At 39.6% G+C, this 16,599-nt stretch overlaps 2 pseudogenes; one reads left to right on the top strand and one right to left on the bottom strand.

Moving 5' to 3' along the window:
• The first annotated feature begins 5,595 nt into the window (after positions 1 to 5,595).
• On the top strand, positions 5,596 to 8,389 carry LOC147982715 (cytochrome P450 89A2-like; annotated as a pseudogene).
• A 3,615-nt stretch (positions 8,390 to 12,004) lies between these two features.
• Positions 12,005 to 16,385, bottom strand: LOC147982714 (tau-cadinol synthase-like; annotated as a pseudogene).
• Positions 16,386 to 16,599: the final 214 nt, after the last annotated feature.

The raw sequence follows: 16,599 nt of genomic DNA, 5'->3' as shown, positions 1-16,599 counted from the left end.
TCCCTGTAATATCTGTTAAGCCCTCAGGCTTAGTTCATCATGCACTATAGCGCTCAACTTCAACTCTCAAGTTGTCTATACTCCTGCGATTTGTAGTACAACTCTCTGTTTTAGCACTTTAACCATCAGGTTATTACTATTTGTATTCTATAAGCCCTCGGTTTTAGAAAACATACGTGGGAGAACCTCAGTTCATCCTAAATTACATAAAATAACTATACACCATTTTTTTAATGGCAATACCACTGCAAAAGAATGTATTGCTTATATTTCAGCTCCTATTTTTTCTGGAATTTAAGACATCAATTATGTTTTTACCGCAAACATTCTATATGACATGTGATTTTAGGACAACTATATTTTTGCAGTCGAAAACAATTTTTCTTGCAAATCTTAATGAAACTCAAATAAGAATTATAAATTGTCATACTTCATATGACATGCCCAAATTTTATTTGTGAATCACAAGGTATTGGTGGCATCTACTGCACCGTTTGCAGATTATCCATCATTATTGTGAGGTCTACATCTTGTTACCAACAAGATGACTACCTTCAAAGTGCTCTTCCAAATATCAATATTAGCTGTGACTACCCTCAAGATATCATAAGGTAATACTGGCATCTACTGCAAAATTTTGTAGACTATCCGCTATTACTGTAAGGTCTACATCATGTCACTCTGATAGATGATTACATTCAAAGTGATTTCATAAATTTAGCATAATATAAGGTAATAGAGATATGAACATCTACTGACAAAAGTCAGACTATGTTTCCTATTACTGTGAGATCTACACCGCATTTGGTGATTATCTTAAAAGTGTTATCTATTTAATTTGTAGTATACACATAAGACCCCAATAGCATCAGCTACATTTATAAAATTTGCTCCTCACAAGCATTTGTTGTTGTTCACTAAAATGATTTGCTCTCATAGTAAATATAGTTCTCGCACACTTGATATATACCAAAATGGTATTGTGTGCTAATATCAACTAGTCAAGCCTCATTTTGCTTGAATATGTCATAGAAAACTATGCAAATATTTGCATATACTAGTGATTACCTTCTATTACATTGGTAAAATACATGGCAGTGAAGCCTATGTCACTATTTATAATTATAGTGTTGCCCATCCATCAAGATGGATTGCATAATTATGGAAACGATTGAGTGTCTCAACACTTTTGCAATGTCCACATCACATTATGGTTAAACTTTCACTGTGACTAACAAATGTCATACATGCAATGCGGTGACTCTAAAGTTGCAACACTCATATGCATTTTATGTGTCCCAACTTCACTTAGTTCTCAAACTAAGTACATAATGGATGACATTTTATTCACCTTGAATATTTCCCTTAATATAAACATGATGCCTTGAGCATATCACGAATGATTACCCATTCGTTTTTCAAGACTTCAAGTCATCGCAGCTCACAATTATGTCACTTAATCAACCTCAAGTTGAGATCTCGTGGTCAATGTTTTCATATGCCTTAAATACACTTTACATCCTCTTATGATGGTACTACAAATTTCCATGATGAAGAAATATAGAATTTCTTAAAATCATCATATCCACCCAACAGGTGATATACCATTATTTGAAATATTTGCTAGTACTGAGAATACTATGCAAGTCAGTGGTCTCAAAAATGAACCACGAGGAATTCAAAGTAAAGTGTAGGCTAAAAGACAAAATTACCTCTTAATAGGGAATATATCGTTTTCAAATGATCACAAAGAAAATTCTCCAGTTTGTCAAATGTGTGGTTATACAAACATCATACCTATGATTACCAAACCCTCAAACATATGGTCAAACGACACCACAAATTTTAAAAGGCCAATAAGTTAAATGGGATAAATTTGCAAATTTGCAAATAACAACAAAATTCTGGTAAAGGATTGTTCTCAGAATCTTCATCAGAAGGAGAACAAAATCTAGTGCGGAAAATGGAGGATGAAAACATTTGCACTCAAAAATATCGGAGACCCTCAGGTAATCTCCTAACTGTCCCAATATATTATTAGCCCATACTTGTACTACTACATGTAGTAAAATGTCCAATATCATATCCATTGGATACAATATGCGATAAAGTTGAATGTATGTTCCAATTCATACTCAATATTGTTGCATACACAATGATTTTCTAAGTATTAATAAATTAAATATTAGGCTTGATAGCCTTAGCCATCCTGGTTTGGGGATGATTAGAAAATTGTTGACAATTCGGTTGGTCACAACTTAACAAATTGCAAAAATATTCCCCAGATCATCAGATTATATGTGCACCACATGTGCCATAGGGGAAATAAGTTTTAAGGCACTCTCACCTTAAAATTCTAAGCATGACACTTATTCTTCCTTGAACACATTCAAAAGATATGTCTGGATTGCTTAACCATTATCTGGGGTAATTTAGATACTTCATGGTACTCATATACACATTCATAAAATGTTTTTAAGTGTGTCTCTTATCACACGCAACAATGCATGATCTTACTAAAAAAATTGCTCAACTTATCAAAGTAAGAGCAAATTCTCTTGAAAACAGGATCTATAAACCCATTCAAATGAACAATGTTGTTGAACTCATTCAATGAGCATTTTTTTGCATTAAGTACTTTATGTACATACCCAAAATGGTTTAGCTAAATTTCTTATCAAAGAGAGTTAAATGAATTACATGACCACTTTTAAAGAATTGTAAAATTACCAGCCTCTTGCTGCACACATACGGCCTTACACACCGTAAGTATGATCTAAATCATACCAACTGCATATCATACTACTTTCCCTTGTAGTTACTACGTGGAAATCAAAAAAGTATTTCTTATCTGCGATAATTCGGTTACATGCCGATATCACCACTCCAGCGTACATCAATGGGCACTCGCAAAAATTAGGGATCTATGTGAGGAATAACAATTTTTATCCGTCAATCAAAATTATTCATAGCCTGTATGCTGATTGCATCAGCAATAAGGATATTTTCCGGCATTAGGGGGAGATAAGTACCACAAAGAATGACAAGAAATAAATTAGAAATGCTATTGACATTCTATCCTTATATCCACGTACTCAAAGAATATGAACTAGAAGTTTAGAGAATCATATATTTGCAACACATTGCAAATCTGCCACATACATTTACGGATGACAACGTGTCACTAAATTCTATATTCCTGCAGTAAAGTATCAGAAAAAGTGGAGGTACCTGATAAACCACTCTTCTTCCCAAATGAGAGCAAGAGGGGGAGAAAATCTGACAAGACGAGATATAAGTTCTCATATGCTTCCGCAGAAACAGAGGAAATCAAATCCTCAACCAGTAAATGTAATTCAACATCAAATTGAAAGACACCTCACTGGATGCTCATCATCCAAAGCCCGGCATAAATGTGCATAAATATTTTGGTGACGGGACATCGAAACACCTTGACTCCATTTGTTGTAGAAAATCACGAGGAGTTAAAAGGAATAAATATTTTATCCACAAACTTCAATGATTCCACCAGGATCATATAAACTAAAGACTACATTTGTCGACATATATTTCTTCTCAATTTGCTAAAACCTTTTGGGCCCAGAACCAAAAGCCATGGTAGAGTGCCTCTTGCACTCATATTGGTTCACATAAAATGAAGCAAGTAATGAAGAATAGCACTCGCTCAACAAATGAGTGGTATTTACCGCAGTAATACCTACTCCTCATAAGTATCTTCCGTACGAAATACTAAAAACTTCTCATTCATAGACAAAGTCAATGAGGTGGTGAGAAAGCGAGGCTTGTAGCAAAGGGTTCACGCAGAGACCCGACATCAATTATGATGTAACATACCCTCTTGGTATGAGTGGAATTATGTTTCGATACTAAATATCATTGGCAATAAAAATAACAATATCCATGTAGTTAATGGGTGTTAATGAAGTGATATCAGGACCTGAAGTTCTATATCTCACTAATGTCAAAGCACTCATATAATTGCAAACTACGCCAGGCCTAGCACTATATTTTCTATCTTTGTTCAGAGTGTAAACCCCAACAAAAGGTATATGGTTGATATAGGAAATATCAGCTTATATCTCAAGCTCACAATAAATCATGGATATTTCCATCAGGAAATACAAGATATGGCCATGATATGATATAATGATATTGGATCTTTCTTTGATCCCAACAATACCATATCAATGATTGAATTTGCTGGAATAGCCTTCATATGGAAGTCATATAAATGGGCTTTAACGGCTATTTCCAGTTATCATTCTGACATAATCGCTTTATCTAAAAGCATTGCAAAATATGCATGGCTTAGCAGAATGATTAACCACACTCAAAATCATGTGGTTGAGATTCATCAGAATCACATAACTTGATTTATCAAGACGCTACCACTTGTGTTACTCAATACCTACAGGTTATATGAAGAGCAATATCATAAAGTACATTGCTCGAAAATTACTTATCCTCACGAATTATAGAAAGTGAGGAAACAATATGCAAACAACATACTTTGGAAATCTTACAGGTTATTCATAATTTCATGATCATATCAATGGAGTTTGTATTACACATTCTCCAGGTTTGCAAAGTTCAGGGGGAGTAATTTCCCAAATCTATAACCTATTAACAATCCTAAGATTGCATATATTGTACTCTTTTTCCCTTCATGAGTTTTCCCTAATGGTTTCTCATAAAGGTGTTTAACGAGACAATCTAAACACAAGTGCCTATATATGTCATATCATTTTCTCCTTATATTTTTTCCACTGGGTTTTAAAGGAGTTTTCAATGGCATATCATATCACACTCTTTTCCCTTATGAGTTTTCTATCAAAGCTTCTCATAATGGATTTTAGTGAGGCAATATCTTATCAAAGATCATACGTCATACTTTCTATTTTCCCTATCGGGGTTTTTAAAGAAAGTACTCAAGACATTTTTTTTGAGGGAAAGTACTCAAGACATATTAATTGTTCTCTAAACTCATCGATGAGTTTTCTCCTTCTTGAAAGGTTTTTCTCATATGAGTTATCAAGAGACAATAATCATTATATGTTGCATCATTTTCTCCTTATTATTTTTCCCACTGGGTTTAAAGGACTTTTAGCAACATATCTGCATTATTCTCCTCATATTTTTCCCACAGGGTTTTTGGAGGAGACAGTCAAGATTATTCAAAGAATTTGTCAAGATGATGGATATACCAAAGAAGAGACGTTGTACAAGGGGGAGTGTTAAGAATAGAATAGTTGATTACAGTTAAGCTAATTAGGATTAAGTTAATTGTTAGATACGTTGCTTGGTTCTCAAGCAACCATGTACTTCCTTGGCTCTCAAGGCAACTATGTAATTTCTTGGCTCTCAAGTAACTATGTGTGTGTACTTCCGCCTGGGTATAAATAGCCCACTTCTATCATCAATAAAGACTGATGGATCATCTTTTATTCAAACTATCTCGTTCTTTATTTTCTACTTTAAACAGATAGCATTAAAATGGCATCAATGGAGCTCAACTACCCCGTGCCATGCCCATGCGTGCGTAAATATGGCAGGCGCGGCTCAGTCCATCAAGCCATGGCAGACCTGCTCCTCCTTATGCTTCCCTTGGCTTTTCTCTTCTTCCTCCTCCACCATGCATCGCCAATCAAGGCCCTCCTCACGAGGGCCAAGTCGGTTCTAGCACCAGAGCTCTCCACGGTGTGGAAGCCGCAGCCCGCTAGTATCTTCGTCACCGACCACGAGACGGCGCATAGCCTTCTCGTGCACGGCAGTGCCGACGGCTCCTTCTCCAACCGCCCACCATCCATTTCTCCAAGCGCCATCCTCTCGCGCCGTCAATACCAGAACATCACCTCCGCTCTGTTGGCGCCGCCTTCTCGCAACGCCGCACTTTTTCCGCCTCGAGCTGCCTTACACAACTCTCTCTTCTCACTTTGTCCTTCTCTCAAGAACACACACACGTTGGAACTCTACACACACACGCCAAGGCAGACCAGCCGCTAGCTTTGCCGGCCGGGAGGCTCTTCACCTTGGTGAAACAAGAGACTACATATTTTCCCTCAGCCCTCACGGGTCACGGCCTCCCTTCTCATTACTGAATATGACATATATATACAAAAGTGACTCACGCAGGCACTAAACACAGCCAGGCCACTAAGTCACGTACTCACACATGACCCCCTCTCTCTCACCTAGAATCGCTCCAGGATCGGCACGATCGGTGGCTTCACAGCTTGTGCGCTAACTAACTTATGCATGCAAAGTAATCAACAGCTAACTACATGCACACCCCTTGACCAGCTAACAACCTCCATGCGGCCACTACTTACCCACGAAGCTGGCTAACCACTTGCATGCATCTAACTAATCCATTCAGCCAGCCGGTTCACTTTGCGGTCCATGCGCTTGTCGCATCACACGACTTTGCTGCCTCATGCAACACTGCAGCTTCGCACTGCCGTCGGCATCTCGCTGTGCTCGCCGCATCGCAAGGCAGTTCGGCATATCTCCTTCTCGGCACGCCTTTGTCGAAGCAACACCGGACTAGCTACTCTAGACCATCTACACTATATGCAAAACTTAAAACAAATATGCAGATACAAAACACGCTCCCTATGGTGAGCACCGGCGCACCATTCGTCACAACCTCACATCGGAGGTCCTTCACCCGACGCGGCTCCACCGGTACGCGTCGGCACGCCGCGGTGCACTTTGTGGTCTCGTCGCGGACCTCGCCGAGCAGAGGAAAAACGGCGTGGTCCATGCGGCCGAGAGCATCCGATACGCCATGTTTGGGCTCATCGCCACCATGTGTTTCGGTGATGGCATCGACAATACCCACGTCCGTGTCATGGCCGACGCTAAGAGTGACCTCGTCAAGTCCCTAGCTACCGCGCGCGTGTTCGCGCACGCGAAGCTCCCGGCAGTGACTAGGTTCATTTATCGTAATCGTTGGAAGAAGCTAGCCGCCCTGCGACAGCAGCAGGAGGAGACGTACCTACCGCTCATAGATTCCCGTCGCGGCCGGCACCGGCAACCTAGCGAGACGCCGGTGTATGTGGACAGGCTCATCGACCTCGCGGTGCCGGACGACCACAATCAGGACCCAAGGCGGCATCGAAGAAGGCTGTCCGACGGTGAACTCGTGGGCATGTGCTCCGAGTTTGTTGGTGCTGGAACCGACAGCCTCAGCGCTGCAGTGGATCATGGCCAACTTAGTGAAGCGCCCTGACATACAGGAGGCCGTCCGGAGGGAGAACGATGCCGTCGTGAATGCAGACGCCGACGAAGTGAGCGAGAATGTTCTTGGGGAGCTGGAGTACCTACACGCTGTGGTCATGAAGACACTCTGGCTGCATCCGCCGACGTCTTTTGCATTCAGGCAGGTGATGGAAGAGGACCATGTGGTTCACAATGGCCAGCGTATTCCGGTGGGCACCAAAGTGTACTTCCCACTGGCGGCTATAGCACGAGACAGCACAGCGTGGGACAACCCTGATGAGTTCAAGCCACAACGGTTCCTGGCCTCCAAAGGTGCATCAGAAGGAACCGACAACACGATCAAAATGATGCCTTTCGGTGGTGGTCGGAGGATATGCCCTGGCAGGGGTGTCGCGATGCTGCACTTAAGCTACTTCACCGCCAACCTCGTGAGGGAGTTCCGGTGGAGGGAGGGAGAAGGTGAGCTTGCCGTCGATCTCCAGCTGCATGTTGAGTTCTTCACTGTCATGAAGCGGCCATTGTGTGCTCACCTAGAGCTTTGAGGAACAGAGATCAAAACTAGAGTTAATTAGCTGGCCAAAGTCTCTTGGTTGTACCGTGTTTGCTAATAAGGAGCCATATGAATGTTTTTTCAGCATTAGTCGATTTCCACCGTACGCAGAGTGTCGAACCGAGACGGAGCGTCGCCAGCGAGGACTTGCCAGGAATGGGTCGGAGCAGGCAACAAAGTCGCTACATCGTAGGCGGAGGTGAGATAGAGGCTTTACTAGTTCGGCTGATTGGCAGTTGTTGGCGTAAAGAAAACTGGAACACATGATTATGTATCTGTTAATGCCGTAATAGTTGTGGTTAAGTTAGCTATTCCTTAAACCATGCACTTGAGCAGGCTAGGCATTTCTTATTCAAACATTATGATGAAAATAATTAATATTGTTAACCATTCAAAAACACTTTGTCAATAGGAAAAAGTATTATACGCATAAATGAATGTTATGCATTTTCATAATTCCCTTTAACATTTGTAAATCCACCAATTAACTCATGCTCCTACCTATAAAAAGAATCTAAGATTAATAATGCATATGCTATTTACATAAATAATAAGATATTTTTAAATTAATCAATCCGGATACAGAGGCATATATTAATGTTTGTAGCTTTGTTACCCCATAATGTGCGATGTTCCCTATTTATATCCATGCAAAACTTTATGCAGTAGGATACAAGACGTGTGACATTTTTTCAATAAAATTCTAGTTCCAATACACTTGTCCAAGTTTTATTGTGTCCAACACGGATGGCAAATGAAACTTGTCAATCTCACTAGCAAATTCTAGCTAGGTCCACTTGTCGAGTTGACGGTCATGTCAATGCGAAAGAAGGGCATAGCTGTCAACTTGTCACCCTAAAATCTAACCATGTCAACAATGGAGGTAGGTGAATTCGTGATAGCAGAGGAAGAAGAAAATAATAATTGTGTCATGTCAAAGTATACAAATGAGCTTTGTTTTTCAAAATAAACAGCCTGAATTCTTCAAGGATAAAGTAGCTACAAATAAATCAAAGTGTTCGTCCTAGTAAATTCTATTTTTGTTACTAGGTTACTGCCACGCTTCTGCCACGTTTGGAATTGGCTAGTTCAATTTCTACTTTTCTCCTCCAACAATTCAGCTGTCCCCCCTCCTTTCCTGCAGTATACGTATACCCTAAAAAGCTTTGTTGGTTGTTTGCTAAAATGTACCATGTCCCTGGTGTATTATGAGATCGTATTTGCTAATGAATTCTTGGTACTGTTGTTTAGTTAGTTGTTTGAAGTCCGATAAACTTTTGTGATATATATCAGTATGAATGAAATTATTGACTATGTCTTTCAAAAAGAAATGTCTTTCTTCATGGGGCCCACTTTTGAAGCTCGCCCCGGGCCTCGGAAAAGTCAGGACCGGCCCTGATCACATGCTTATCCATTATCCATGATGCAAGTGTATGAACATGCGTGAAGGATGTTGGACACCGAAGAATTAATTAAGGCTCTAAAGTGTTAGCTATAAATTGGCCTATACATCATTCTCAACATGGCTTAGAATGGCCAGATTGTCTTAGCTATACCTTTGCTGGTTTGTCGGGTTATTATAACGGGTGGATGCAGGGCCATTAATACAGATGGATGCCGCGCTACTCCTATAGATATTATAAATATGTGAGATCTATCGGGTATGTTCTTGTTTGAATGGTTATTCTTGCTTGTCAGGCCACTCTTTATTTGTCTTTTTACATTCATAATAGCTTAACATCAGTCGCCTGAAAGTCCAATTTGGATTGTTCGATTTTCGCTAGAAGGAAGCATGCGCCAGAGGGAAGGAAGAAGCAGCCGCTGGCTCGCCGGAGTGAAAGAAGGAGTTCGCTGGCAGGCTACCCCATCATCTTTCGTTGATGGAGGGTGGGAGGAGGTTGGGTGGCACCACGGCTGTGGTGTAAGTTCGCCGGAAAAAAACTGGTCATCGCCGGGGCTAGAGGGATGGCCAAAGGCAGCAGCATTTTGGTGGGAGGAGGTTGAGGGGAGGGCGGGGCGGTGAGGCTGAGCGGGAGCGCTGCTGGCCGCGGGTGGTGGTGGCCGACAGTTCGGCCAGTGGTACGTTCGGCGGTTGGGGGAAGAAGAAGAAGGTTGTCTGGAGGTTGGAGAAGTAATCTGCACCACCTGTATTCCATCCTATGGCTGAATCGAATGACCAAAATTGAAATTTTAGTTAACTGGCCACTAGCCATTCCCTTTACTACGTCGTTGTTTGTAGAATAACCCTGACGCTATGGCTAAGGCACATCTATAGATCCGGGAAGAGCCAGGCCAAGATCGATATGTAATGAAGAGTACTGATCTCAGTGAGCTGTGCTACATGCTTACGGTCATCAAGGAGGTGTTTAGGTTGCATCCTCCTACTCTACTGCTCGTCCCAAGAGAGACAAGTGAAGACTGTGAAATCATGGGCTATGACATGCCTAAAGGCACCAATATCTTCATTATTGTTTTTTTCTAATTTCCCGAGATCCTAAATTATTCCCAAATAGACGAAGAAGAAAATAGGGCCAAGGTACTATTGGAGATGCGCAAAAAATATCCATCGGGAGATGGCGCTGACGCTAACGCTCGCAAGGCGGTTTTGCAGGCAATTTCACAAAATCCTTTTTTTCGTTGAGCACATAACCCTGTTTGGGCCGATTGACTCTGAGAGCGAGCGAGGGATCGTTCAAGCTGGAGATGTTTGAGAATAACAACGTGGATTATTATGGAACACATTTTGAACTCACCTCTTTCGACACTGTTCAACATCGCCACCGTAGAGATTGTCTTGGCAAATCTTCTCCACGACTTTGACTGATGCTAATTCCCGATGAGCCAATTGAAGAGTCACTGAACATGTCTAAGAAATTTGGGATCACCGTAAGCAGGAAGTTTGACCTTCAGCTACTAGCTATTCCATGCCCACGCTCCAAAGCTATTTCGATATACACATGGAATGTATATAGCAATAATTATGTAGAGCACCTTTATTGAACCGGAATGTTTTTGTTGCTCTGTAGTTTGTACATCTTTACATGTTTGTATAGCTCTTGTTGGACTATCAGACTATTTTTCATATTATTTTGACTGACATTGGCTATGTCAAATAATATCTCTATGCAAATATTTGCATGTACCTCTATGTAAAAAAGTATGAGCAAGCTTATCCATGAGTCAAGTTTGATATATGCACAACTCTTTCAATCTTTGAAACTAGATCGACGTATGTTCTGCAAAATGGTGAGAACATAAACTGCGAAAGAAAATATAAGTTTCCATAGCTATTGTACAGCTAATATATATGAACAACTCACGACTATCACGAGTTCATTTTAAATGTTCCGTATTAGTTACCTTAGTAGTGCAATAAAATATCATGTAACATGTCAAAAGTGTTTTAATAATTCATCACAATATACAAAAAATGGATTTTTTTGGGGTAAAAAAGGATGTTATGGGAAGGAAGTAGTGCCCAGTTAAATCAGACATGATGATTCACATCAGCAATGGTCGTGTTCACATCCTGGCAGCCATGGCACCAATAACCATATTCATGACCTCGTTGTGGAAGAACGTCTGCGCTTTGATGGCGAAGATGGCTGCTTGCCAGATAAGAGAACTAGGAGGCCTATGTACAATAAATGTACAAAAGGAGTGAGGGATTAGAGGGACAATAGAGGATGGGGTATTTCGTATCCACATTGATATTATGGTTAGATGGGTTTTGAGGTGGTCTAAAAGAACAACACAGCTGGAAAACACATAGAGCTTCTTCCAAAAGCCGGGATGTAATTGTTATAATAAATAAAATTGTGATGTAAATCAAATCTGAGTTGTGGCCACCCATGTGCATGAGTCTTGGCTGAGAATCTTATAGTTGCTAGTGTCAATGAAAACTTGTTTAAATCTGTGATCATGTAATCTCCACTGCTGTTACTAGTTCTACATGCAACACATTGTGCAACTATATAATTTCTCTGACGAACTCAAAACATACCTAGATATGTTTAGTCCTTTACATAAGATAAAATTTTAGTAGAGATATAATTATAACCAAAATTATCACACTGTAACAAAATGACCCAGTACAACTTTCTTTCACTGTAGCATTTTACATATTATCAGTGAATCACATGCATGCTTATCAACATTGACCTTTTTATGGTTAAAACTAGGGAACAAATACACGATGAATTTGGCCAAGGCCTACATATTCTTCAGGAAGAGCCTCTCAATAGTCCACTGCATATGTGCGCTGTGCGTGTATACATCATTTCTGTTACCATAGAAAAATGTTGTGCTAATCGCTAAGCTAATGAACTGCTGCAATGCAGGGAGAAGATGATTTTCAAAGCGAGCTTGGTTCAGGGTCTTCCATTCTTGTTCTATCAGGGCAACAATTTTGGTAATGGCCACTTCACTTGTCACGTTGTACTCATTGATGTAACACTCTACGGTGCTTGCCAGATCCCCCTTGCATTTTCGACGCTGTATGATGACATCAATAATCATCTTTATGTAAGTATGTATCAATTTAATAATCTTCCATGCACGCACAATGATAGTACAAACTTGGTAACTGAACCCTGCCCCCTTTTCCATAGGTGCCCACACATTTTGATGTGTACAAATTTATAAAAAAAATAGACCAATGAAGTTAAGGTAGCATCACAAAACTGACATTGTTGTAAAATAATTCCAAGTATAATCCATACTATGATTTTTTGTCAAACAAATCACATTTTAGTACTCAAATTGTTGGTCAAAATTATATCTCAATATGCTCGAACTTGACATTCTTACATGTGTGAAAAGTAACATCCAAGCAAAAATTAATTTTGAAATATTATATATATACCTCAAATGCACCGATATCATTCATGAAACGGGAAATCTTCCCGACTGATATGACGACGTCCGGAACACTAGCAGCCCATTTGAGTGCTGGCTTCATCATTGCATCACTCATTCCAGCCATCATACTCACACATATTGTTGGCACGCCGATGTTCAGGCTAGTCAACTTGACCTGATCTACAAAGCTTGGCTTGTGGTTCCTGTGTGACCATTTCGCTTCTTCCAGGTAACCAGTCACGTTATTTTGGACCTGCACGCAAACAAAGAGAGGTAATCCCAAAATTAACGAGAGAGAGAGAGAGAGAGAGAGATGCACAACCATACACACATACACACAGAGAGAGAGAGATATTTATATGTTATTTTTTACAAGACAGAAAATGGTACATGAAGTTACCGCTTTTTTCAGGTGTGCTATATCGTAGTTCGTATTGGCTGGCATTTCAGCCTCAATATTCTCAAATGTCCTCAGCATCTCCGTATAGAACTTCTTCAAGTACTCCGGTAGAACAAAAGCGGCGCTCTTATCCCATCTGGAAGGCCAATTCACAAAAATAATCTTAAGATAAGTTATGGTAGTTTGACAATTCTTTGTTTGCATGTTAACCTAACCTTTTATTTTTCTATACTCTTCATCTTTCTTCAACACATTAAGAACCACTAGTTTCACTTTGCTCCATGAGGTAAATAGTGTAACATGACATCAAAGATTTCATTATAGTTAATATATCTCATTCGTTACTGCATTTAGATTTTCTTTCATCCACCTCTTATTATGGCAACATATATATATATATATATATATATATATATATATATATATATATATATTTGTGTTAATAAAATAATAATCTAAGTATGAGTCACATTTCCATTTGAAATTGCAATTGTAAACAGATAGTAGTGAGCATTAGCTCATTACTTGTATGTACCAATGAGTGCTATTGTGTTAAGACTTATGAAGATTGCACGTCAACATGGAATTTTAGCCGTGGATTCATTCATACCCCAATTGATTTTATCTTTTCCTAATAGAGAATTTCCATTAATCATTGCACACCACACATGTAGTATACACTGGGCAAATCGATTATCCACCATTGGATTCAGCTCGTCCACGTCCGGACGCGGTAATTATCTAAAGAATAGTAATATGCTCTTGGTTTGAAGCATGATTTGTATACCACTTTTTTCTTGTTAGAATTGCACTCTTATGGTCGCGGTAATGCAGGGTGTTCAATTACTTCTTCATAAATACTAAAAATAGTTATTATCCAGTACGTGCATGTTCATAATTACTTGATCACTTTAAACATCATGGAAAAATCACGTTGCACACATATTTACTGACCGTGATTGCCAGTGATTCTAAGGACATACTGATATGATATGGAATGGTTATCTTAGTGGAATATACATTAGATGCATTGACAATTTGAGAGATAAAATGTAGAGATTAATCAATCCCACCTTTGTATTGCTTCATGTAGCTTCCAACTGTCCTCTAGGGTGGCATGGTTATCATATATGTCATCTAATGTGGTAATCAGTACAATCATCTTTGTGATCATACTTCGAGTGAGCTCAAATTTTGTGTCATAGTACAACACAGAGGCCCATGTATAACCCTCCACCACACGATCGCGGATAAAGCTTAGCTCAATATATCCAGAAAAATGTTTCCATCACCTGCGAATTAATTAAGCAATGTTATCTGAACTAGTACATAAATAGTCCACATAGAATATAACATCGCTAGCCTCATTAAGAGATAAAAGAGACAATGCTCAATTATTATTAAAAGCATGTGCATTCCTCTATCACTACACCGTGCATGTAATTATTCTACAATGCACAGGAACTAATGAAACACTGAAGCGTCATGAACCATTAATGAATATGAATTCTCATATTAATCAAAAATGCGACCACGTAAACTCTTATTTTCAATGATGTTAAGTAGAAGAAATGTAGTAGTAACTAGACTTCTGGTTTTTTGTTTGTTTGAAGATGTAGTATGCGAGGGCAACCACCCGTGAATCATTACTGGGTTACATATATGTTCTGTTTATATAAGAAAGATCAATAACATACCTGGTAATAGCTTTCAGCTCCTTCGAGTGGACAGTTTGCTGAATGTTGAAATCCAATTTGGCAAGCTCCAGTAGGATTGGGTTATGCTCCTCTTGTTCGTACTCTAGGATATAATGTAGCATTTCGACCCTCTTATTTGTCCTTGGCATTGGTATGTGAAGGGCACGTTGGACTTGTTGAGCTAGGGGGGTCTTGAAACTACCACTACATGATTCAAGATGATGCCTTGCAAAAGCTATGGTTTCTTCGAGTGCCAGCTCACCATGAACTAGAAGATGAGATGCATTGTATAGACACAATAGTATCCTGGGCTCATTTGTTATATCATTGATGAAGCTTCCATCTTCAGTTTTGAATCGATTGAAAACATCTATAAATCGATAAATAAATGTTGTTGGTGTTCTCGTGACCACATTGTCAATGGAGCTTCTATTGTTGTAGACATGTCGTCCACATTATGAAATAATTTTGCAAATAAGGTTACCAATCTATTCTTGATAACTCAATTTCTTAGCTAGTTAAAAATTTGTACATCATGACTTTTCGTAACCAACTATGTATAACAAGAAAAAATTGTTAGGAATATACATATACCTGGAGATACCCAGTGTCCATGTTCCCTCAGCAGGCGAAACCGAAGGGCCACTTCATAGAGGTTGTACTTACTAAATTCACTCTTCAGGATTTGCCTCATAGCGGTGTTAATCTGGTCTTCAAAGTGGTGATCGATTCCGAGATGTTGTAGTGTATCCACTAAGGACATTTTTACCACTGTGTCATTGCTGGTTTTAAACAACATACATATGTCTTCCTTCAGTTTTTTTGCCCTAAGCGTCATCCACTGCTTGGATTTCTGCAGTGCATACATTTTTAATTAACCGAAAGGGACAAGGGTTAGCTAGGTAAAAAAATTGTCACCAAAACCAAAAATAGTTGGAAAAAAATCTAACAACTTGTATATCCAATGAAAGAAAATGGACCAAAAGTACATGACTCTATAGAATAACCATATATCCTTTCATTGAGTCCAACTTTCCAACATATGCCAACCAAAGGCTATTCACATGTATCTTCTAAGGGTGTCGGCCGTGGCCAGCATATTTCATTTCAAAAGCATGCATGTGGTTTCAAGTTGCTTCTACTCAAGCATGGAGTTACACTAGACGATGTACGCTATGACTATGAGTGATGTTGATAATATACAAAGTAGACATCTCAATATGACAAATCTGTACTGCTGGATATGTGAAATATAAAGTCTGTACACATATTCAGATACTATAAGAAGTGTCGACTAGTGAAGTACACACGATAAGCAACCGGTTGACATGGATCTCTAGAGGAGCACATATGGTAATTAGAAATGTGTTCCTACTTGGGCCTGCAAGTAGTGGGTGCATGGTGTATATTTTGCAACCTCTTGGGCTGGCCCAGCGTAGATCGGAGTAGTAGGTACTAGTACAAAAATGCATACAATAATTACAAATAAATACCTTCGTGCATGGTGACATTTTGTGCCATAGATAGTTAGATTTTATTATACCTGTAGCGGCGGTGGCTCATATCCAGCAAAGAAGTCGATCCATGGTGAGGGCTCGTAGCTGAACGCAGGAGTAGCAGCACTGCCGGACGCCATGGAAATTAACCGTTGCTTCTTTGTTTTAAAGAATTAGCAGCTTGGGCTATAGATAGTTTTCTTTGGGGAGGAAGGAGAATGTGTGCGTGAGGCCTTTAAATAATGTCCACGCGATGGCAGGTCCATGCATATTTCTCATTGTTAGCAGCCGGCCGACCGAACTATAAAGGCGACCACATGCACTACTAATCTACCTACCTTCCAGTTAATTATC

Source organism: Triticum urartu, chromosome 2A (genome assembly GCF_056163025.1).
Source record: "Triticum urartu cultivar PI428250 chromosome 2A, HENAU_Tu73, whole genome shotgun sequence".
In the NCBI taxonomy this organism is placed as follows: Eukaryota; Viridiplantae; Streptophyta; class Magnoliopsida; order Poales; family Poaceae; genus Triticum; species Triticum urartu.
The sequence above is the reverse complement of the archived record's forward strand: the minus strand, read 5'-3'. Positions and strand labels throughout refer to the sequence as shown.